This window comes from Cuculus canorus, chromosome W, assembly GCF_017976375.1.
Source record: "Cuculus canorus isolate bCucCan1 chromosome W, bCucCan1.pri, whole genome shotgun sequence".
NCBI classification, from domain to species: domain Eukaryota; kingdom Metazoa; phylum Chordata; class Aves; order Cuculiformes; family Cuculidae; genus Cuculus; species Cuculus canorus.
Window position 1 is genome coordinate 12,039,552 of NC_071440.1, and position 20,235 is coordinate 12,059,786.

The window sequence follows — 20,235 nt, forward strand, 5'->3', positions numbered from 1 at the left end:
ATAACAGTCCGAGTTATGTAGCCCACAAGACACATTTCCTCCAGCAATGGGGAATAATTCACATCACAAGCATCGCCCATTTATCACAAGGACAAGCTACTGTAAAGGGTGCTCATTGCACTTTGAAAGAGATGTTTGAAAAACATAAAGGAGGGATGGTAGGAGAGTCCCCACAGAAGAGGTTAAATAAAGCATTATATGTCCTTAACTTTTTTTCTCTTATAGATGCAAACATTTCTGTAATTTTTCCAAAAGTTTTTCACATTTTGCTTCTTTGCAATCAAAAGATCTGACCTTAATGCCACACAAAGCCAAGGTTTTTGTGAAATCACTACAGTCTGGCCAATGGGAAGGTCCATGTGACTTACTCACTTGGGGAAAAGGTTATGCTTGTGTTTTAATAGATTCTGGAACAAAGTGGGTACCAGCGCGGGGTGTCCATCCATATTTGAACAGAGAGGGTAATCATGATGAAAATTATGTCAATGATGCTAACATGGAGAGCAGTAATGCTGGGGATAAGTACAGGCTTGCTCCCTCCCATCCATAGTAACAATATTTGGGTGTCCTTAGCAAAAACTTTGAATCAGACAAATTTTTGTGTGTCCATGGCTCAGCCAGAACAACCATTTCATACTTGCTTGGTAGCACTTCCTCTTGATGACATGGTTGGAATAGTTAAGGGTTGGGATCCTACAATTTGATGGAGAGAACATGAGAGAAAAATGTTTGCAAACCACAGGACACAACATGTATCAGCTACTGGAGTCAAAAACAGAGCCACAAAAATTAGAGATTTTAGGTTCGGTAAAAATGGGTTACTGTATGAATTTCAATTGTAGTTAATAAATAGGCGATTGGAGTCAGCATAATTGTCAATCATTTAACAATGTTGATGCAGAGAATGATGCTTATAAAAATGCAAGTTTATGGTGTAATAAGACCTTGCCAACATTCCCTGGGAATGTGAAGCCTAGACAGTTCCCATCAGAAGTGTTTTTGTATGTGGTGATCGGGTTTGGGTAGGTTTACCATCAAGCATTATGGGAAATCCGTGTGCTGTAGCAAGATTAGCCATGCTTACACCTAATACATCCATGATATTTAATCATTCTGTTTTGAGCCACCAGAGAGAAAGGTGACCTTTACATGCATTTGCCAGTAAATGCAATGACAACATCCAGCTATGGAATCGTGGAGAGATGTTTGCAACAAGCCTATTGCTTCGACATGCAGCAGCAGCAAAGGCACTAACGCAGCTGAACAGAATGGCTTGTTGGCTGGTCAAACAGACCAACACGACATCGGAGATCTTGACACAACTGGCAAATGACATAGATTCTGTGAGACACGCAACGTTACAGAATCGTGCTGCAATCGACTTTGTGTTGCTAGCACATGGACATGGATGTGAGGACTTTGAAGGAGTGTGTTGTATGAAATTAAGTGATCATTCTCAGTCGATTCATAAGTCTATATCAACACTCATGAAGAAAATGAAAAATTTAGAAATGGATGACAGTTTCTTTGGATTAGAAAACTTACTAAATAGTTGGGGATTAATGGCATGGTTAAAATAGCTTTACTCTGTATTAGTATGTTTCTATGCATAGTCATGTTTGCCTTGTTTTCTGCGAATGGTACAACGAGCAATTGATAATTCCTTGAAGGCTGTGATGACTGTAAACAAGAAAGGGGGAGATATGGGAGAAAGCATGTTTGGGTTTGAACTTGATGAGATAAGACTGTGTCCCTGAATTTGTACAGACTTAAAAGATTCCACTGCCTTGCGTATGCCAACACAAGCGGCCAATGCTTTGGTATGCCTGCGATATTAGCAGCAAGCATAGAGCTTGCTAGCTGGCTTAAAGTCCTTGAATCACTAACTGTACTCGTGGGATACTGGTGAAGTATGTGAGAAGCGAAGAAGCAGAAAGCATAACAAGGAGATAAGGTGTACATCTCTAGCTGCAGTTCTTGTGCTTATCTCTATGAAGTCATGAGAACGGCAGTAGTGGAATTTTACTGGGGGAGATGTTAATGAGGCAGATTAGAGTATATAAGCTCTGTACTTTCACTCAATAAACCGATTTCATTTGTACCACAAGTGAAGTCCGTGCCCCTTAATCACCACACCTTTTCACTGCGAAAAACAAGCCACGATTCGCCTTCCATTCTGCTGCTGGGCGATGTCTCGCACCGGATAGTAGCCTGCAGAGCCCACATGTAATGATGCATTGAGCAATTTCTTCCGGTGTTCGCCTGATAACACTGAAACCTGCTGCTTGTTTCTTCCCTCTCATAAAGCCTGGCTGCAAAATTTGAAACGTCTACTCATATGTCCCACAAGGAAGCAGCTGGTAATTAGTGCTAATGTTTGTTAGTTCTTTCTCCTCATGGGTGTTCTATTGCCTTGTGAAATCCGGGGATAAGCTCTTTCCTTCACTGATGTATATCAATCTAGGCATCGAAGACACTAAACAGAGACAGGCTGTAAAACTGGAAATGTTGAAGGATTACTCCTTCAGGCAATGTGCGAGGAGGGAAATCTGCTGCTAGTCAGACAATAGTTCTGGTATCCTTTTAACTGGAAACAACAAACCGTGATTCAGCTAGAGTTTTGCTGCAGGGCGCTGACTGGCAGCCGATACTGGTCTGCAGAGCCAGCAGCGATTTCTCCCAGTGGAAGTGTTAGAGCACCGAAAGCTGCTGCTTGTTTCTTCCATTTCCTCGTAGAGCTTTACCTGTAAACAGGTCAGCACACAGAGAATGCTTTAGTTTGGACTAGTTATCTGTGGCTCAGCTCTGTTCAGTAAAGCCCGGCTGCAAAATTTGAAATGTCTACTCATATGTCCCACAGGGAAGCTTCTGGTACTTAGTGCTACTGGTAGTTAGTTCTTTCTCCTCATCAGCATTTTACTACCCCATCAAATCTGTGGATAAGCCCTTTGCTTCGCTGATGTGTAGTGATCCAGGCATCGGAGATTCTAAACAGAGCCAGGCTGTAAAATTGGAAATGTCCAAGGATTGTGACTTCAGACAAGGTGAGAGGAGGGAAGTCTGCTGCTAGTTAGGCACTAGTCCTGCAATTCCTTTCACTGCAAACAACAAACCGGGATTCAGCTAGAGTTGTAGTGCGGTGCGCTGACTGGAAGCGGATAATAGTCTGCTGAGCCATGCTGTAATGTTGACACGTCCAGCGATTTCTCCCAGTGGAAGCGTCATAGCACTGAAAACTGCTACTTGATTCTTCCTTCTCCAGGTAGATCTTTACCTGCCAACAACAAACCTAACAGAGAATAACGCTTTTATTTGGAATGGTCATCTGTGGCTCTATTCTGTTCAGTGAAACCTAGCTGAAAAATTTGAAACATGTAGTCATATATCCCTCAAGGAAGCTGCTGGTTATTAGTGATACTAATTATTTCTTTCTGATTATCGTCATTTTACTTCCCTGTCAAATCCAGGGAGAAGCCATTTGTTTTGCTGATGCATAGTGATCTAGGGGCTGTGGACGTTAAACAGAGACAGCCTGTAAAATTGGAAATGTCGAAGGATTGCTCTTTCAGGCAAGGTGTGAGGAGGGAAGTCTGCAGCTAGTTAGACACTAGTCCTGCTATCCTTTTAATTGCAAACAACAAACCATGATTCGGCTAGAGTTGTAGTGCAGTCGGCTCTCTACAGCACCTGGCTGTAATGTTGATATGTCCAGCAATTTCTACCGGTGGTTGCATGACAACACCAAAACCTGCTGCTTGTTTCTTCCTTCTCGTAAAGCCTGGCTGCAAAATTTAAAACATCTACTCATATGTCCTGCAAGGAAGCTGCTCGTGATTAGTGCTACAGCTTGTTAGTTCTTTCTCCTCATCGGCATTTTACTGCCCTGTGAAATCTGTGGTTAAGCCCTTTCTTTCATTGATGTAGATGTTGAAGACACTGAACACAGACAGGCTGAAAAATTGGAAAGGTCAAAGGATTGCTCCTTCATATTATATTTCATTTTAAAACCCAGATCCTGTTTATCCTGTTCAAAGTGGAATTTATCTCCCCTATACCTTTGTTCTGTGGAATCAAACCCTATAACCCAAAATTAGTTACAAAGCAGGTATGTTTATTTCCAGCACTGGGGTGCAAGGGGGGTCTCCTCCTAGCTTGCACACCACATGACTTAACAAACAGCTACTTATAGTGTAAAGACATGCATAATTCTAAGCGCCTACTACATATTCATAACCTTTCCCTGTGGGGTCCACAGCAGGCTGAGGACCCCTGATTAATGCACCCGGAAGGAGATCATGGGACGGGAAGTGGGCAGACAATATAGGACCATGCATGAAAGTAGTACTATCCATTCACAGATTGTTTATGTATGAGCTAATCCAATCATGCAGAGACGCGTGTGTTAATCAAAGGTATAAGAGGCGCACGTAAGATCAAGCCGGGGGCCGGCCAGCCATGTAACTTCAATAAAGAAACTTGCTTCCACATCACCGTGTCGTGTCTCAACAGCGACATCTGGTGACCCCGACGTGATATAGCTAGCGATTTTATGAGAGATTTTATTTAGGGGTTCCCCGAGGTGGCACAGCCACTAAAAAAAGAGTTTTCTCAAAAATAGCCAAGAGAAGCGGCGAGAGAAGCTGCTAAAAGAGTTTTCAGCAAGAATAGCCAAGAGGAGCGGCGAGAGAAGCTGCTTAATTCCGGATCCAGGACCTTTAAGAAGCCACCGAGTGCAGGTGAGCTGCTGGGGAAAAAAGATGGGAGCCTCACTAACAAAAGAGGAGGAAATAATTATAAGCATGTGGAAGCAAATACTAGAAAAGAAGGGGGTAAAGCTAGAGGAATCAATGTTGCAAAAGATGCTTTTATGGAGTAAGAGACAGGGTTATACTCCAGATATAATGACATCATTTACTGTTTTGAATTGGAAAGAAATAGGGGACAGGCTGTTTGATAGTGCTTCACGTGGAGACAAAGAGTCAGTATCTTTGTTAACCACATGGTGCCTTTTGTTTGATACTTTGAAAGACTTTAAAAAACAGAGGGATCGGGCAGAGCAAGATCTTTCACCTCTTGCCTCCCGAGACGAGCCTCCATCTGCTGAGGGTCTGTTAACGGAGCAAGAGGAATTTTCTATATTAACTGCCGACCCAGACTCTGCATCTCTATCTGAGTTTCAACATCTAAATTCAAGAAATCCGGTAATGCACCCAGAGAATAAACCATCTCGGTTAGCGCAAAAACGTTTACTTATTGATGAGTCGGACGATGAAACAGACTCGGCTTGTCTGATATATAAACAAAGCCGACGGCAGGTTAACCCCTTAATGCTGTCCGCCCCTCCACTGCCCCCTGAAGAGCGAGGGGCACCCGAAGCATACAATCCCTTGGTACTCCCGCCTTTGCCAGATGAGCCGGATGATTGGGACAATCCCGTGGCGGGGGGGCACTGAGGCGGCTGCTTCAGAAACCAGAAAGATCGAGGCTAACGCTGAGCCAACCTCTGGGGGCTCCTCTGGTAAACCTAAAACCCCTCGGGCGTGGGATTCACCCTCGGCACAGGTTACTGTGAGACCGTATGATCCATGTCTATTTTGGCAAAAGGTAAAACAACAGGCTATGCTAGAAGGACAGTGGACATTGTCTGAGGCAATAACTACACCCTTAAAGGAACGTGACCTGAGTCCTGTGACAGCTATGGCATTCCCGGTGGTCCGGGGGGATCCAGGACAGGGAATTATGGATGAGCACAGACCATACACCTGGAAAGTAGTACAGGAACTTCAAAAAACTGTTACACAGTATGGTCCCAGCTCCCCTGCAACAATGCAATTGCTTCGATTATTAACTATGGAAGAAATGACACCATATGACTTTGCCCAAATTGCACAAATTATGTTTCAGCCTGTTCAGTGCACAGTTTTTTGAAATATTGTCGAAAAATTTGCTTTTACAGTTCCTTCGACTACTCATGCAAGATATCATTGGAAGGTTTTCCGAAAAAAAAAAAAAAAAAAAAAGGTTTGTAGCCCAGGCACTGAGTGCTGTACGGCAGAAATATCCTGAATGCTATTGCTGTCATTATATGGATGACATCTTATTGGCTGCTGCAATGTCAGAACAATTAGGAGAATTGGAAAGGGACACTAGACAAATGTTGGAATGTTATGGCCTGGTCATTGCCCCTGAAAAGGTACAACGTGTTCAGCCGTGGTTGTATTTGGGCATGAAAGTTCTGGCCAAAACAGTCCAACCTCAGGCAATTAAAATAGTAACTGAAATCAGGACTTTAAATGATGTTCAAAAAATAGTTGGAATTATAAATTGGCTGAGACCCTATTTGGGCCTTACATCATCACAAATACAACCCCTAGTTGATCTGTTAAAAGGGGACACAGATATTGCAGCAACCAGGATTCTAAATAAGGAAGCCAGAAATGTTCTGACACTTGTAGAGCAAGCCATTCAGTCAAAGCACATCTGGCGCATTGACCTGACTGTAATCGTGCAGGCATTGGTCTTTGTGGAAGGCTCAATGCCCTATGCTGCGCTTGTGCAGTGGGATCAGGGATGGGAAGACCCCCTCCATATATTGGAGTGGATCTTCTTACCATTTCAAACAAAAAAGGCTGCTCCAGGATCATATGAGCTGTTAGCTCAACTCATTATAAAAATTCGAACACGATGTGTGGAACTATTGGCACGAGATCCGGAATGTATTGTTATTCCTCTACAAGTTCAATATTTTGAATGGTGTCTTGCCAATAGTTCTGCACTTGAAGCAGCGCTGCTTAATTTTACAGGCCAGATATCGTATCATTTTCCCTCCCATCCACTTTGTAAACTGGGAACTCAAATCTCTATCGCACAGAAATTGTTAAGCCAAACAGCACCTGTTGATGGACCCACAGTTTTCACAGATGGGTCTGGGAAAACAGGGAAAGCTGCTGTTACATGGTTTGATGGACAAAATTGGCAACATTTAATTGAGCATCAACAAGGCTCCCCACAAGTGGTGGAATTACAAGCAGTCACATTGGCATTTCAACAGTTCCCACAAGCCATAAATGTGGTAACCGACTCTGCTTATGTTGCAGGCCTAGTGCAGAGATTGGATAAAACAGTTCTTGGACAAGTGACAAACCACCTGTTGTTTGGAGTTATGAAGCTCCTGTGGGAAACTGTACAAAAACGCAGCCTACCCTATTATATTCTACATATAAAAAGCCATACTGACTTACCTGGTTTTATAGCAGAAGGAAATGCCCAGGCTGACCAATTAGTATCTGCGGTAGCATTAGGACCAGTACCAAACATTATGCAACAAGCAATTGCTTCTCATCAATTTTTTCACCAGGGTCACAGAGCACTCAAGAGACAGTTTCAACTTTTTACTACTGAAGCTCGATCTATCGTTGCCTCATGTCCCGATTGTCAAGGCCAACATTTTCCAACAGTTTATGGAGTAAATCCTAGAGGCTTACAGGCCCTACAAATTTGGCAAACTGATATAACTCATGTTACGGAATTTGGCCGACAAAAGTATGTACATGTATCAATTGATACCTTTTCTTCTGTCATTATTGCTACTGCACATGCTGGAGAAACAGCAAAAGATGCTATTAGGCATTGGCAAAAAGCCTTTGCCACCTGTGGTGTTCCTCGACAAATTAAAACTGACAATGGTCCCGCTTATGTTTCTGGGCGAGTGAAATCATTTTTACAGTCGTGGGGTGTCAGCCATGCTACAGGTATTCCTTACTCCCCCACTAGTCAGGCACTTGTAGAACATGCCCATGGCACACTTAAGTGCCTTTTACAAAAACAAAAGGCGGGAATGTCTGGGGAATCACCTGAAGCAAGGCTGAACAAGGTGATGTATGTATTAAATTTCTTAACTATCCATGAGGAACATCAGAATCCCCCAATGATTCGACACTTTGAATCCTTGAAGTCTACCACAGCTATCTCTGATGGAGTGAAGGTTCAAGTGAAGGACCTTCAAAGTGGTCAGTGGTCAGGCCCATGCAAGCTATTAACTTGGGATCGAGGATATGCTTGTGTTTCCACAGATGAAGGACCTCAGTGGTACCCTGCTCGTTGTGTTCGCCCTGCTGTGGATAAGCCACGGAGGCCACGTGTGGAGAATCAAACAGCTGGAGATGAGTGTGATGGATAGTCCTTGCTAACATCAAAGAACTGCCATAACAACTAGAGTATAAATTGTATATCGGAACCACAAGTTAGAGCTGTTAGGATCAGTAGAAATGGAGTATAAGTCATGTACTGGAACCACAAGTTAGAGCTGTTAGGATCAATAGAAACGGAGTATAAGTCAATGTTTGTATACTTTTCAGATGCACCTACAATATTACTCAGCATGGTCAAGTATTGAAGCTGCCTTGCTTCCCTGTTTCAAGAGTGGGTATGTTTGTAGTTGTGCTGTCGATGTTGCCCTGCATTGTGTGTCTGCTGCGAAGGGCCCCGCAGCAGCCGACACAGGCAATCTTTAACAGGCAATTTTCTTTAGCACAAATACAAAAAGGGGGAATTGTGGGGTCCACAACGGGCTGAGGACCCCTGATTAATGCACCCGGAAGGAGATCATGGGACGGGAAGTGGGCAGACAATATAGGACCATGCATGAAAGTAGTACTATCCATTCACAGATTGTTTATGTATAAGCTAATCCAATCATGCAGAGACGTGTGTTTTAATCAAAGGTATAAGAGGCGCATGTAAGATCAAGCCGGGGGCCGACCAGCCCTGTAACTTCAATAAAGAAACTTGCTTTCACATCACCGTGTCGTGTCTCAACAGCGACATTTCCCCACTTTGTATTATAATTAGTTCTGGAAGGTTTTCTCCAGTCTTGCGCCTGCATAGTGCCTCCTGGTGGTCGTGGCCCGGGGTCTTAGGGATGAAGCAAGAAATCTTCCTCAGGATTAATTTTTTCTCCTTGAACTGTGTGCAGGCGCAGTCTCTTCTGGTTGTTTTCAAACTACTGAACCAAGTGCAGCCAGCTTTCTGCATTCCAATGCCTGCTTATCAGTAAACTTCTGCAAGCTAGCTCTCTCTTGTTGTCAACTTCCAAGATCTTCAAGGCTGTCTCTGATGAGCAGCACAAGTTCCAGTGAGCATTCCCAACCCACCGTCTGCTTTTGCTCATCACCAAATTCCTGATTAATAGTCATAGTAGTGAAAAGAAATTGTTTTAAAAATATCAGTTTGTGAATTTTTTTGTCTGTCTCCTTTTTTTTTGGTCATAAGCTTCAGTTACTACATTAAAAATAAATAAATTTTGTGTTACCTTTTTATTATGAGTGACATTAGTAGCAGACTGTCATTCTTCAGGTCAAAAGGTACTTTCTGATTTTTTTTTAGATGCTCTTTGCTTTTTTATCAATGGTTCAAGTTTTCTGATGGGATCAGACTAAATTTTGCACAATCTTTTCCTGAAAGAAGGACAATTGCCAATTAACAATCCCATTTTGCTCTCTTTTCTAATTCCATAGCCTTTATGAAGGTAGTTCCATTGTGGAATAATATTCTGCAGCTGCATTTGTAATGTGTTCTCTTCAAGGATCCTGTAGAGTTTACCATTAGAGGTTTTAGGCTGGACAGAACCACAGCTGGTGTGTATGGCAATTCTAAAAAAGTTGCAATATCGAGTCCTAATTTGAAAATTGTTTGACAGAATTGTGATTATGGAAGAGAATGAGGTGAGGAAATGATGATACTCCTCTTCAGATGAATACTTTAACAAAAAAAAATTAATAAAGAAGGTAATAAAGTATGCTAATGATAGAAGCATAGGTGCAACATTATCCCTGGAGTAATTCCTGAAACATAAACAATTTTCTGTACTTCTAAATAAGTTGACTAAGTGTTAAAGCAATGTATAAAGCAATGTATAAAACTAGAAATCAAATTGGCTAAGTCTGTGAAAGATGATAAAAAATCTTTCTACAAATACATCAACAAGAAAAGGAGGACTAGCGAGAATATTCAGTCCCTATTGGATGCAGAAGGAACAACAGTGACAGGGGATAAGGACAAGGCTGAGGTGCTTAATGCCTTCTTTGCCTCAGTCTTTAATAGCAAGGAAAGTTGTTCCCTCCATGTATAAACCCAGGAGTTAGAGGAGCAGAATGAGGCTCCCATGATCCAAGAGGAGGCGGTTAGAGACTTGCTTGCCCAGCTAGACACCCACAAGTCTATGGGGCCGGATGGGATCCACCCAAGAGTATTGAAGGAGCTGGCAGATGTGCTTTCCAAACCCCTTTCCATCATCTTCCAGCGGTCCTGGCTGACTGGGGAAGTTCCACTAGACTGGAGGCTGGCTAATGTTGTGCCCATTTACAAGAAAGGTTGCAGGGAGGATCCGGGGAACTACAGGCCTGTCAGTCTCACCTCAGTGCCGGGGAAAGTCATGGAACAGGTAATCTTGAGTGCTATCATGAAGCACATGCAAGAGAACCAGGTGATCAGGCCCAGTCAACACAGGTTCATGAAAGGCAGGTCTTGCCAAACTAACCTGATCACCTTCTATGACAAAATCACTCGACTACTGGATGGGGGAAAGGCTGTGGATGTAGTCTTCTTGGACTTCAGTAAAGCCTTTGACATAGTTTCTCACAGCATTCTGCTTCAGAAACTGTCAGCCTCTGGCCTGGACAGGCGCACACTCTCCTGGGTTGAAAACAGGCTGGATGGCCGGGCCCAGAGAGTGGTGGTCAATGGAGTTAACTCCAGCTGGAGGCCAGTCACAAGTGGGGTTCCTCAGGGCTCGGTACTGGGTCCAGCCCTGTTCAATGTCTTTATCAATGACCTGGATGAAGGCATTGAGTGCACTCTCAGCAAGTTTGCAGATGACACTAAGCTGGTTGGAAGTGTGGATCTGCTGGAGGGTAGGGAGGCTCTGCAAAGGGATCTGAACAGGCTGGACCACTGGGCTGAGGCCAATGGCATGAGGTTCAACAAGGCCAAATGCCAGGTCCTGCACTTGGGGCACAACAACCCTATGCAGCGCTACAGACTGGGGGAAGAGTGGCTGGAGAGCTGCACGGAGGAGAAGGACCTGGGGGTAATGGTTGACAGCCGACTGAACATGAGCCAGCAGTGTGCCCAGGTGGCCAAGAAGGCCAATGGCATCTTGGCTTGTATCAGAAATGGGGTCACCAGCAGGTCCAGGGAGGTTATTCTCCCTCTGTACTCGGCAGTGGTGAGACCGCACCTTGAGTACTGTGTTCAGTTCTGGGCCCCTGACTACAAGAAGGATGTTGAGGCTCTGGAGCGTGTCCAGAGAAGAGCAACGAAGCTGGTGAGGGGGGTTGGAGAACAAGTCTTATGAGGAGCGGCTGAGAGAGTTTGGGTTGTTTAGCCTGGAGGAGAGGAGGCTGAGGGGAGACCTTATTACTCTCTACAACTACCTGAAAGGAGGTTGTGGAGAGGAGGAAGCTGGCCTCTTCTCCCAAGCGATAGGGGACAGGACAAGGGGGAATGGCCTGAAGCTCCGCCAGGGGAGGTTAAGGCTGGATATCAGAAAAAAAATTCCTCACAGAAATAGTCATCGGGCACTGGAACAGGCTGCCCAGGGAGGTGGTCGAGTCACCTTCCCTGGAGGTGTTTAAGGAACGAGTTGATGAAGTGCTTAGGGACATGGTTTAAGGGAGTGTTAGGAATGGTTGGACTCGATGATCCAGTGGGTCCTTTCCAACCTGGTGATTCTATGATTCTATGATCCTATGATTCTTGATGTGGCACAACACTGTGAGAGACAGATATCAAAAAAAAACATTCACTTAGATCTTTCTTTTGGTCTGTGACGAGCATATTGCCAAGACATTAAAGTGCAAGCTCCTTATTTTTAGTTTTTCATGTGTAAAGCCTAGAGAGGGGAGTACAGAAATGATCATTATAAGAGTTGTAATGTTAAAAGCACAAAAGAATTAATAGAAGATCATAATGGGGGGGGGGTTCTGATTTTATTTCCCAGACATGGAGATTATCTCCTATATTCTCTGTTGTTTAGTCTAATTTAAGTCAGAAGTGTTCTGTTCTGTGCTCTAAACTGAGGTTTATCTTTCAAAGGAATGAACTTTCCTGTTTCACTTGAAGAGTCATGACAGATGCAAGACTGACAGGAAGCTCTACAACTGGGTGAAAATGTGCAACTTAGTCTGAGTGCTTGCACCTGCATAATTTAATTCACAATAATATAATTAATAATGATAATAATCCCTTTTCTCTAGCCTTGTGCAGAGTGAGAGTATTTACTTTTAAGATAAAGGCTTTCCCTTCTTAGAGGTCATATACATAGTAATAAAAGACGGAACAACAAACTTCTCTTCTCAGTTTCGTCCAGCAGTTCACCTGGCGTGAAGTTGTCTTCTTACATTCCTGTTTGTTGCTCTAATTTTTGTCTTTCCATTTTATTGCAGACTTTTCCTTTACTAGTATGTAATTCTTCTGTGTTCATCACTTATACAAAAGTGTTGGATTTTTAAAACATCTCCTTAAAATATGTGCTAGTGACACACAGGAATAGCTCTATGGCTTAACCTGAAGCTAGAGAATAGAGTCACAACTCTGTAAGAATGACATAGGTCTTAGTAGCAAAAAAGAAAAGGAAACAGATGTCCATTTGATTGTGAAATGATGGCATTCCTACTGCATTGCCTTACCATAGCATTCTGAAACAGAGCCAAAGAGAGTGGGCAGCCATACTCCCCAAACTGGCAAAGTTCCCACGTTTTTGCCCAGATTGGTGTGCAGAGAGAAGAGCTTCTTGTCTGCAGATTGCTTGGGAATAGAAAAACTTGATCTGGAGGGAGAACAGACCTCTTGGGGATCTTTAAGTCCAGTCATGAGAGATTTGTTTGGGTCTGCTCCAGATCATCCTCTTCAGCCCAAGTATTCATAACCTTCACCTCCTCTGCTCAGTTAAAGGAAATGTTGGCACCGACAACACCTGTTCTGTGACTTCTGCATGATTTATGATCCTTTAGTTTCCTTATCTTGTATTGTGGTAAGGAAGATGTTAGACATCTCCTGCATCGGCACCTCAGTTATAGGTTGTGGTTGCCAGATACCTCAGTTCTGTCACCAGTTCTTTTGGGTGGCTAATCCTGTGATGCGAGCTGTTCTTTTTCTTCACTTGCTGTTAGAGGTTTTTCTGGCCTATTCCATCTCTGTATGTCTTTTGACAATGCTGTAGATAACCGTGGGGCCTTTGCAAAAGCCTTTGCCCATTTGCTTTTCCCATTCCTAGCAGAGTACGTATAGCATGCAGGCTTTCCATGGATTTTGATCACCGTTTTTTCAAGCACTGTACAGTGTTCTTGCTTCAAGGAGAGAAAAAAAAATGTTTTAAACCAACCTTTTTTTTAATCCTCCAAACCTGTAATTCTTAAAACATGAGGTTGTAATCTTTTTTCTTTGCTTTGGGTGACCATTTACCCTGGACTCATTTAGTCCTGTTGCTTTTTATGACAACACAGCCTTTTTATTGTTCCCACAACTGTAAACTTTCTCTCACTTTGTGACATGGTTACCAAACATGGTATGACCCCACATACAATTTGTCATGTTTTTGATCTTCGCCTTGGTGCCATTAAGTCATAACTGCTACTATCTATCAGATTTCAACAGTGCTTCTCCACAGAGATTCTGGGGGAAAAGGGAGCTGATTTGCTGCCTCTTCTAGGGTGGCCACAAGCCTCACATTTACTTAAATAGTAGCTCAGTACAGTCTTATTTTAGCCATCTTCAGGCAGGTATCACTTGTAATCCTTCTCTGTGGGAATAAGCATATGGAAATCCCTAGGAAGTGGACCTGATCACCCCAGAGATGAGCGGTGAATATGGCGCTTTCCCCATTGTACTCCTCTCAGCATTCCCTTCCTATCCAGTTCCTCTTACAAGCAGAGCTAGAATGGAGATGTAGACAGTGCACCTCAAAGCATGATGTTTACAGATTTCCTATTCAGAAAGCATCCGAAGATGGTTACAGGAAAACCAAAAAATCACTATGGGTGATTTATTTAGTTCATTTATGAACTTTTCCCCTCCCTTTTCTTTTTCCAAAAGAGAGTTAAAGAGAAAAGGAAGTTCTAATAGGACCAGGAGACCAACATTTACAGTAATTTATTATTTGTGATCAGAGCAAACAAAGAAGCATTTATAAATTTTTTCCACATGTATATGTATTATTACATGTCAGTGAGTTCAGGTAACTTTTGTGCTCTCTGAACACTAACTTCTGTGAGTAAAAAAAGAAACCAACTACACAACTTCTGCACAAAATGTTTTTATGCTTTCCCTGTCAGACTGTCTTTTCCCATCACAATTAAATTTTTGTTTCGATTCATAGTGTACGTAATTATCACCTGTACATAGAGAAATGAAAAAAATCTGTAAGGTGTATGTACAAGCTGAAAACTGCTAAAGAAGTTGTAAATATCTTTCATTTTCCCCAGCCCCTCTTTGATTTTTAAAAAAAACTTGTTGACCTTTGTCATCATGTTGAGACGACAGTTTCCTGTTTCAGCAAATTACTTGAAATTAGAAAATCAGAATCAAAAGCAGAATAATTATAATGGCACTGAATGAATATCAGCTGTAAAAAAACCCCACAACTGTAAGATTACTGGGAATAACTGCCTTCTAAGAGATTTCTTTGGCAGAGTATGTGCACCAAATTGAAATGAATACAAAACCTCTAAATTTACTTACTAAACCTGACAGAATATTCATGCTTAGTTTTTAGGATAAAGATGTTTGAAAACCAGGGATTAAATTATAATCTATACAAGGAAAGGGAATGCTGGAAAAAGTGTGAGCTTTATATGCTTTTTGAGCAACTTGCACAACTGTCCTGGTTTTGGCTGGGGTAGTTAACTTTCTGCGACGGGCGAGGGAAGCAAGCAGACGACTCAGTGTGAGTGATAAAGCAAGCTTCAACTTTATTGATTACAGTTGCAGTTTATATATCTTTTACTACATTTTGCTTAGTCATTCCCTAAACTTGATTGGTTTGGTTATACATTTGTCAAACAATCATTGGCTGCTACTACATTCATTTAATCTTATTCCCTTCTACTTGCGGATACAGCTGGGGGCCCACGATACTCTCCTGCTTCCTTGAAGTTGTTTGTTTGGCATATCTTCTAGGTCCGCCTGACCTTTACTCACTTCCTTATCAGCATGTTTTAACATACTTCTGGTACATCTTCATTGCAGCTGATAAGTTTCCACTGAGATACTCATGCTAAACAAAAGCCTTATGATAACCGTGTCTCACACAATTTCTCCATAGATCCATGGCCTTGTTCACTTAGCCATTCATGCATCCATTCTCCAACAGTTCCCCCTTTTTCTTTTTGAGCAAGCAAAGCATTTTGATTTTTCATTATATTGCGCATAATACAATTGTAACCTATCTTACATACAACTACGAGCAATAATATCAGCCCAAACCAGCGCAATGCTTCCTTAATTATCGATAGGAGCCAAGGGGATAGGGATCCAAAGATTGATTGTAACCAGCTATCAATTCCCCATCCTTCTTCTTGTGTAAGGCGGTGAAGGCCTTGTTGCAATTCTTTTATTTTAGCATGGATGGATGTAGAATGATCGGAAAAGTTCATGTAACACATACCTTCAAATTCCTCACACCCATGTCCTTGCGCTAAGAGCGAAAAGTCTATAGCAGCTCTATTTTGAAGCACCGCGTGATTAGCACTTTGCACATCTGTAGTGAGCATATCTAAAATATCTGATGTCTTATTTAATTCGTCCTTGGCCCAACATCCCAGTTGCTTTGCTAAATTCATTGCTTTGTTAGCCGCAGCTCCAGGTAATACGGTTGCAATTGCTACTTGTTTAAACTCACTCCAAAACTTGGCGTCTCCTATTTTATCACAGTCTAACTCGTGTACACTACGTCTTGCTCTGCTCGTGCTTTGGCTCCAATGCATTATTAAAGATACATTGGGGTGAAACAGTGATAGTTTTCCCAAATAACAAGGCCCTCCTTGTGGTTTTGCCGGTATGCCATTCCAAGCCCTGTCTCCACAAATTCCCTGGGGGCAATTTCAACCCCCCTGTTTGGCATTGGATAAACTGGCATTTGCACTTCACAAAACCACAAAATTCCCCTGGGGACCAAACAGGCAAACCTATCAGGCAGGTTCGAAAAGGATTAGTAACCCCTCCTAAGCTAAGGCAAAGCGACGATTGATTAGTTTGGCTTGCTAATGTTACCCAGATGTTATCTCTTGGCTGATTAAGGCGTGTGATTCCTACTGCGCTGGCTATCACAGCACCAAGCGATATAATACAACTAAACCTCATTTTTCTTCCCCTCTCTTTCTTCTCTTATTTCTTTTAAATCTTACTGTTCCTAATCGTTGCAGTTTTAACTCCTGCAATTTGCTTAAACACTGATCCAATTCTTTGTCAGGATCCCCTATAATGGGCCCTACCACGGAATGCTGTGTTATGGGCACCACCTTTTTACATCTTATTGAGACAACGTATGATCTGTTCTGGATTATAATCCTTTTAACAATGCTTTTCAATTCCCAACGGTAGTAAGCTAATATTTTCTGCTCAGGTGCTTCATGCAGTGCTAAAGCCGCGGTCGTTGCTAGTCCTGTTTGTTTCTGTAGGTCTCTCTGCCAGTTATTAAAGTTATGATTAAATTCACATTTGCTACACCATAAAGCCCGCACAAAAGATTGTTCTATCCAGAAAATCTTACCACAACCCCTGCAATTTAAAGCTACCCAAGTGGCTCAACATGGACTATTACAGTCTAGACAATTTTTCCCCGCTGGTCCTTGTATATAAAATTCCGATAACTGTTCAATGGTAATGGTTAGTCCCTCAAAAGTCTGGCAGTGCTTCAACGTCCTGTCAATAGCTTTTGAGCATCCTTTCAATTGTGCCAGCAATGGTCGCAGAATCAGCGGCAGCTTTTCTTCTATTCTTCTCTTGTCTTCCTCTGTCAGGATGTTGTGCAACCATTGCATAGATATTTATTCAAATTTCTGCTTACTCTTGAGCGGTTTCCTGCTGATCAACAGTATTATCAATGTCAGAGCCAGATGGGGTATCAGGAGTTACAGAAGCTTTAGTCCAACGGCTGGGAATCCATTTTGGTCCTGTGGGGGTAAGCACACACATATAACCCCTTCCCATATACCTAACTTCTGCTGGCCCCATCCAGGTTCCCGTTGTTAGATCTCTGTACATAACAAACATTGGTGGATTCTTTTGCTCATCACTATCATGACTATGGATCCATGCTGCTGGTTCTTTCTGATCTCCAAATATACATAGATCGTTTAAAACAAAGAGAGTCTTTGCTAATCGTTCTTGAACATCAGATAGATCCATAAGTTTTTGAAGATATTGCTTTAGGGTTTGATGAGCCCTTTCAATAATAGCTTGACCTGTGGGGGAATGTGGAATACCAGTAGTATGCCGTACTCCCCATGTTTGTAAAAATCGTCAAACCCTCATGCTAGTATATGCTGGACCATTATCCGTTTTTATCACCTGAGGCACTCCCATAATGGCAAAACATTGTGTTAAATGTCTTATAACATGGAGTGCCTTTTCACCCGTTTGCGCAGAGGCCCGTATATATTTGCTATAAGTGTCTATGGTGACATGTACATATTTCCATCTGCCGAATGCAGCAAAATGGGTCACGTCCATTTGCCATAATTCTTGAGATCTGAGACCTCTTGGATTTACACCTAACCCTAAACCAGGTCCATGATGACTGCATGTAGGGCAGGCGCGGACAATTCCTTTTGCTTCCTCCATTGTAATGTTGGATTGTCGATGTAGTCCTCGTGCATTTTGGTGAAAGGCATTATGCACTTCTCATGCCTTCACAAAATCGCTCAGTGGTGCGGCCAAAGATACGAGTTGATCTGCTCTATAATTTCCTTCTCCAAGTCCTTCTGCCCACATATGACTTCTAGTATGTACTATGCAAAAAGGGCACGTTCATTGTCGAATAGCTGATTGTAGTTGTCCAATTAAATCAAACAACTGTTGATTGTGTATTTCTTTTATCCAAGCATCTTCTACACGATTCACTATATTGGCAACATACATGGAGTCCGTTACTACATTCAGATCATGATGCATCCACTGAGAAAAGGACCAGACAACAGCTGTCAGTTCAAGGGTCTGTAAGGAATCCTCTGGAACTGCAGTCAATATTTTATGCTTCCATGTCTTTCCCTCATACCAAGTGGCTGCAGCTCGTCGTGACTTCTTTCGTGCAGCCCTGTTCCGTCTTATCTCTCCAAAGGCTTTTGATGACGGGCGGCGGATCCCTTTTGGATGATCCAGGCGTTCGGACTAGAGCGCGACGATCCCTAACGAAATCATAAGCTCTTAATCTTCACCCTCCGGTCTCTGCATCCCGGCGCTTTTCCCGACTTTTACAAACAATCTCCATAATTTCTCCACTCGTCTATTAAGTCCTTAATCGGACCTACTCTCCGCTTTTCTAAAAAGCGTTGTAAAATTTCAAATGCTACCTCTCTTTCCATTGCGCACTTTTCCGTGACCCTCTCTCGTTATCCGGTCATATAAGATGCAGCCTTTCACTCTGTGCGTCTGGGTAGTCTTCTTACTCGGCCGGCGAACCCCTTCTTTTCTTATTCGGGTTCAGGCGCGGATCGTAATTACTGATTCAGTGTTGCCGATCTTCCGCCCTCTGGTCGCTGCTACCAGTGCTTTGCCGAGCTCACCGTCCGGTGGAAACAGGGATTGGGGGTCCCTGTTCGGGCGCCACTTGCGACGGGCGAGGGAAGCAAGCAGACGACTCAATGTGAGTGATAAAGCAAGCTTCAACTTTATTGATTACAGTTGCGGTTTATATATCTTTTACTACATTTTGCTTAGTCATTCCCTAAACTTGATTGGCTTGGTTATACATTTGTCAAACAATCATTGGTTACTACTACATTCATTTAATCTTATTCCCTTCTACTTGCGGATACAGCTGGGGGCCCACGATACTCTCCTGCTTCCTTGAAGTTGTTTGTTTGGCATATCTTCTAGGTCCGCCTGACCTTTACTCACTTCCTTATCAGCATGTTTTAACATACTTCTGGTACATCTTCATTGCAGCTGATAAGTTTCCACTGAGATACTCATGCTAAACAAAAGCCTTATGATAACCGTGTCTCACACAATTTCTCCATAGATCCATGGCCTTGTTCACTTAGCCATTCATGCATCCATTCTCCAACAACTTTCTTCTCAGTAACTGTTTTGCTTTGGTTTATTGTAGGAAGAATGTTGATAACACATGGTTTTTGGTAGTTTCCCAAGTTTTGCAAGTAAATGGGTGTAGTAAGCAAGAGCCAATGGGATACTTCACAGCTGACCCAAATCAGCCAAGGAAAATATTCCATACTAAAAATGTCACACTCAATAGAAAATGGTAAATTTTCAGAAGATAAGCTCTCTTACCCTTCATCTCCTTCTCTGGCTCCTTCTGCCCTGCTCTCAGTGATCCCTTGTTCCTGGTGCTCCTGCTTCCAGTGCCTGGTGATCTCTGGCTTTAGCTTCCGTGCGCACCAAAATTGCTGTGTGCACTGTGTCTGCCATCTGACAGTCACTGTTTGGAGCACGAGTTCTGCAATGTTTGTCCAGGACGGCTAAACATTGTTTGGTATATTTGGTTTATTATTAGCATTAACATTATTACATTATTACTTTTGAATTGTTTTATTAAAACTGTTTTATTTCAGCCCACAAGGTTTCCCTTCCCCTGGTGGGGGCAAGTGAGAGAATGACTGTCTACTGTTTAGCTGCCAGCTAAGCGCTACACTAGGACAATGAATAAAGTGCTTAGATAATCTTTTTTTCTGTGCACTGACCTACAAAGCTAAACTCAAGTTCTAAGACTGGTTTTAATGCCTTATATTAAAAGTCAAACTTTCTAAAGTGCAACTTTTCTTGTATTTCTTTCCTCTTCAAGTATCTATGAAATAAAACAACTGAACTTAGTAGTTCACTTGCTCAGGCTCTATGAGGAATGGAATGTATATCCTTTTACTTTTAAAATTTCATTGTGGAAAAAAACTTATCTTTCACAAATGAGTTAATTTTTCTGGCGCTATTATCTGACATTGGACTTTGAATTTGGTACTTCTGAAAAAGCAGTCTGGAAATTTTATCACTGTTAGTGTTCTCAAA